Here is a 6,077-nt window from a genome sequence, read left to right on the forward strand (position 1 = left end):
AAGGGGAGAGTGAGAGAGAAAATAGAAATGAGCCAGGGGATAGAGCTCTGTTTTCTCTGGGTAATCCTTTTTTTTTCTTTTTAACATTCATTTTTTTACATTTTGAGTTTCCAAATTCTCTCCCTCCCTCACCCATTGAGAAGGCAAATGACATCATATCAATTCCACGTGTAAAGATCTATCTCCTGTTTCTCTCTCTCTTTATTTTTACCCGGTCCCTCCTCAAAAGTCTATTTTCTTTATGACTAATGCTTGAGAAACCTGGCAAACTCTCCCAAATCTTGGAGTCAGAAGACCTAGTAGATGGCAGAGCCAGGTCTGGTGACCAAGAGCAAGGTCACTTAATTTCTCCAAGCCTCAGTGCCTTCTCTATAAAATGGGGGTGATAAAACTAGCACTACTTGCCTTTTATGATTTAAACCTTTATAGGATTAAAAACCCTTTGTACACCTTTGAAAATGTCAGGTATAAATGTGGGACCTAGATCAGGAGCTGACCTGGAGGGGTCTCATTAAGAGGAGAGGTAATGGGCAGTGAAGTTGGCTCTTATCTCCTTGCCTCCCAGTGACCCAAGTTGCCTTTTCCTCAGCAGGTCCCTCCCCTGGGCAGGATATGCCTAAAGCATCTCGATGCTGGCCCTCAGCCCAGGACTTCTGCCTGCCCTTGCCCCTCCCCAGGGCCTTTGAAGTTTTACTCAGGAGATCTCCTCTGATCCTCCTATGGCAAGGGCAATAGCAATTTTTGCACCTCTAGTAGATGGTGCTTGGTTCCTCCTGACCCTGGATGCCTCAGCAAGCACTTCAGGTAACTTGAATACCCTGACTCAATTGGTTCCAAGGGGACTTATAAGACTAGAGGAACAAAGGAAGAAATTTTTTAAAAATGTCTTTTTAAGTTTCTGGACCAGAAGAAAGTTCATAGAGGCAGCAAATGCCCTACTGGGGCAAAAAGGGGAACGTCAAACTACAGATTTGCCCTGATCCAACCTAGAGTTACTGATGCAGAATTGTTCAAAGATGAATCTAGATCTGTGTTCCTAACAGTTGGATGATCTTTTGTGAGGCCAGAGGTTGGCAGGAACCTCAGTACAAGAGAGAGATTTCAGAGCTTGAAAAGTTTTGGCTTCTTGATATTTTTACTATAATGTGACTGGCCTCTCTTTCTGCTCAGGAACAGAAACGTTTTTCTTCGGGGGAGAAGGGGAGGGAGGAGAAGGATCTAACAACCTCCACCAGCTGGATGTGGTGGAGAACTATAGGCAGAGAAGTAAGAATAGTTGCCTGACCCTGCCATGAGCCAGCAGCTGTGGACTTGCTATAGGAGGAAGGGAATACAGCACCACCTGCTGGAAATTGAGAGCTCTGGTAGGTACCACAGTGTGGTGGCAGAGTGTGCCACCAGCGTGGGGACTTGTGCCACACTGAAGCTCTAGAAGGGGTATGTTGCTTTTTGGAAGCCCTGCTCAGTGCAGGACTGTAAGAAGATGAGGCTGTTCAGGTCTCTGGGCAAAGGTTCACTCATTGGCAACTGTCAGTGTTTTCCATGAGTTCTCACTGCTCTATTTTTTTTTAACTTGTAAATAACCTTTTTTATCCTCTGGATTTTGTCCTTGCAAGAGGAATAGGTGACAACCCAGCTTCCTGTTTATATATATTATATATAATACCAACAGGTATTATATATAATAGTTAGGGTACCTGATTTTCTGAGTGGGGGTGATGAACCAAACTGGAGAGGTGAGATTCTCTGACTTGTACCCAAGTCTTGCGTGTCATCTGAGAGCCTCTGACACAGGAATTACACTAACAAGAACCTTGCTTAGGTAAACAATATAGGGGAATGGATGAACAAGTTGTGTGGTATGTGATCATGAAACACTATCGTGCTATGAGAAATGATAAGCAGGCTGATTTCAGAAAAACCTGTAAAGACTTACATAAACTGATACAAAGTGAAGTAAGCAGAGCCACGAGAACATTGTACATAGTAACAGCAATATTGTACACTGATCAACTGTGAATGACTTAGCTATTCTCAGCAGCAGAATGATCCAAGACAAGCCCCAAGTACTCATGGTGAAAAATGCTATTCACTTCCAGAGAAAGTACTCATAGAATTTGAATACAGTTTAAAGCATACTATTTTTCACTTTCTTTATTTTTTCATTTTTTTCTTTTGACCTGTTTTTTCTTTTTTCACAACATGACTAATATAGAAATATGTTTTACATGATTGAACATATATAACCTATATCAAATTGCTTTCTGTCTTAGGGAAGGGGTAGGTAAGGGAGGGAAGGAGAAAATTTGGAACTCAAAATTTTTAAAAATGTAATGTTAAAAATGGTCTTTGCATGTAATTGGGAAAAATAAAATATCATTTTTTAAAAAGGTAAAAAATACTGGCATTACTGTCCTGTTTCACAAATGAGGAAGCTGAGGCTCAAAAAAAAGTGACTTGTTCAAGGTCACACAACAAGTGGCAAGACCAGAACTGAAACCCAAGTCTTTTAGGGCTCAAGCCTTGTGTCCTTTTCACAAGTCACAAGACTGGGGCTCCGATACTTATTAGCTGGTAAGTTATATAACCCCTCTGAGCCAAATCTGTAAAATGGGGATGAGACCTGTCCCACCCCACTTACTTCCCAGAGCTCTTGTGATAATCAGATGAGGAGAAATAATCGAAAGTAATTACAAGCTATAAAGCATAAGGTGTTATTTTTTATGGTGTTGAGGATGAAGCAGGAACCAAGCCTCAGTCTGCCATGTCTGACTCAGTTGGAGAAGATACAGCTTTTCGAAGTGGTAGTCGGAGGGGAATCTGTGTGGATTATCCCTCTTCACCCCACAAGAGCAGCCTCTGAGCTCCCTGATTCTCTGTAATTCTTTCTGTTCTTTAGGCAATGACAGATGGGCAGACAAAGCAGGGGAATTCATTTACTCCCGGATATTAAAGATGTTATCTGGCAGCATCAGGCCTGCTGCAGCTGAAATGAGCAAGGGTGGTATGGAGTCAGGGGTGCAGGATGGCGTTGGACAAAGCCTTCTATCTGGTTCTTCATCTGCAGACCTACCCAGGCAAAAACATCAAGGCCAGCTGCCTGGAGGTAAATGCCATCTGCAAACAAGATGGCAGCTCCCGTCTCCCACCTTGGGTGTGGGGTTTTTTATTTATTTTTTTTCTTTTTGGAGGGGCAATTGGAGTTAAGTGACTTGCCCCAGGCACAAGGCTAGTTTTTGTGTTAAGTGTCTGAGGCCAGATTTGAACTCAGGTCCTTCTGACTCTAGGGCAGGTGCTCTATTCACTGAGCCACCTAGCCACCCCATGGGTGTGGGGTTTTTTAAATTCCATTTCTTCAAAAAGCATGTACAGGCTAATAGACCTAAGGCAAGCATCCTAGTACTGCCACAGGCCAACGGGTGGTGAAAACAAAACTCTGCCTCCTCCCTCCATTTAGTTGCCTGGAGTTTGGAATCTCACCTCCTTGGATGTTTCTGGGAGAGACAACATAATCTCATAAACTTGGAGTTATCATTCTGTATCCTTTTCCTCTTCCTCTTTGTACCGATATGGATCTTATAACACTTTCTATTATTCTTATGCAGTTATAATAGTTTTATTTGCATTATTTTTATTCCTGTAGGTGTCATCTAGTAGAATGTAAGGTCCTTGAGGGCAAGTGTTACTTTTGTTTTTGTCTATCTCCAGATCACCAGCAGCTGTGGCCATTTCCAGATTCATCAACACATAGATGCAAAGGACAAAGTGAGAGGTCAGTGCAGTGTGGACTTTGGGACCAGTAGTTGGGAATGCATCAGTTTTTGCCCCCAGGGCGAGAAGCCCTGCTGGGGCCACGTTGCAGCTTCAGCTCCTGGCCTGCAGAGTGTAGGGGAACCAAGAAACCAGTCTGAGGGGTAATTGCTCTGCTTTAACCTGCTTTGATCTGGATTGTGGTCTAGGGTGGAGGTCCTGGGGTGTGTGACCAGCTTGCCAGAGCAGGTGGAGGCCTCAGAGAGGGCACCCAACTAATACCTCTGGCAGCTAAGAAAACCCCAGCGTTTGGGACAAAAGCTCCCTCGTCTGGTGGCAGAGTCCTACTGTGGCAAAAAGCCCAGGGGTCAAGTAACCAAGGGACGACATGACCAGACAAAGGAAGCAAAACAAACAGAAGATTCCAACATTAGACTCCTATTTTGGAGACAAAAAGGAGCAAAGCATGGAACAGGAGGAAAACAGTGAAGTAAGAACTCCTGCACCAAAAGCTTCAGAGGAAAATACGAGCTGGTTACAGGCCATAGAGGACCTTAAGAAGCAGATAAGAGAAGTGGAGGAAAAATTGCGAAGAGAAATGAGAACAATGCAAGAAAATTACAAACTGTGGGGTGGCCAGGTGGTGCGGTGAGTAAGAGCACCAGCCCCGGAGTCAGGAGACTCGGGATCTGTTCTAGCCTCAGATACTTAATACCCACACAAAGTAACTGGCCATGTAACCTTGAGCAAGTTACTTAACCCCAATTGCTTAAAAAAAAAAAAAAAAAGAAAATTACGAACTGAGAGTCAACAGCCTGACTGAGGAAAATCACACCTTAAAAAACAGACTGACTCAATTGGCAAAAGAGGCTCAAAAAGGCAATGGGGAGAAGAATGCCTTGAAAAGCCAAATTTGCCAGATGGAAAAAAAAATCTCAAAAGCTCACTGAAGAGAATCATTCCCTCAGATTTAGATTGGAGCAAAGGGGAGCTAGTGACTTTAAGAGAAATCAAGATAATGTTAAACAGATCCAAACAAATGAAAGAATAGAAAATATATCATGGGAAAAACCAATGACCTGGAAAATAGATCCAGGAGAGATAATTTAAAAATTATTGGACTACCTGAAAGCCATGATCAGGGAAAGAACCTAGAAATCATCCTCCAAGAAATTCTCAAGGAAAACTGCCCTGATATTTTAGAACCAGAGGGCAAAATAGAGGTTGAAAGAATCCACCAATCACCTCCTGAAAAAGATCCCAAAAAGAAAACTCCTAGGAATATTATAGCCAGGTTCTGGAACTCCCAGATCAAGGAGAAAATATTACGAGCAACCAGGAAGAAACAATTTGAATATTGTGGAAACACAATCAGGATAACAGGATCTGGCAGCTTCTACACTGAGGGATCATAGGGCCTAGAATAGGATATTCTGGAGGGCAGAGGAGGGATTAAAACCAAGAATCACCTACCCAGCAAAACTGAGTATCATGTTTCAGGGGAAAATATGGTAATTCAGTGGAATAGAGGACTTTCAAGAATTCTTAATTTTCTTTTTTTAAGAAATCGGGGTTAAGTAACATGCTCAAGGTTACACAGCCAGTTATTTCTGGGTGTGGTGCTGAGTGTCTGACCTGGGATTCGATCTCCAGGTCATCCCAATACTGGAGCCGGTGCTCTTACTGGCTGAGCCACCTGGCTGCCCCTTTTTTTAATTTTCTTTTTTTTTTTTATCAAGCATTCTTAATGAAAAAACCAGAGTTGAATGGAAAATTTGACATCCAGATATAAGAAGCAAGGGAAGCTTGAGAAGGTAAACAGGAAAAAGAAATCATAAGCCACTGATCAAAGTTGAACTATTAACATTCCTACATGGAAAAACGATAATTGTAATTGATGAAACTTTTCTCAGTATGAAAATAGTTTAAGGGAATATATATACAGACATATATATATATATTATATATATATATGTCTGTATCGGAGGGTATATGGGCGTATGAATACATGTGTGAATGTGTGTATATATGTTTACAGGTATACATAGATAGAGGGCACAGTACCAATTTAATAGGAAGGGATGATACTTAAAAGATGAAATTAAGAGGTGAGAGAGAAATATAATGAGAAGAGATGGGGAGAGACAGAATGGGGTAAATTATCTCATATAGAAGAGGCAAGGGAAAATGGTTACAATGGAGGGGAAGAATAGGAAGGCAAAAAGGAATGAGTCAACCTTATTCTCACTGAATTTGGCTTGGGGAGGGAATGAAATACACACTAAATAGGGTATCTCACCCTACAGGAGAGTAGGGGGGAAGGGGAT

The sequence above is a fragment of the Petaurus breviceps genome, unplaced genomic scaffold (assembly GCF_028583685.1).
Source record: "Petaurus breviceps papuanus isolate PSGF00001 unplaced genomic scaffold, PetGlider_PUasm1.0 77, whole genome shotgun sequence".
Lineage (NCBI taxonomy): Eukaryota > Metazoa > Chordata > Mammalia > Diprotodontia > Petauridae > Petaurus > Petaurus breviceps.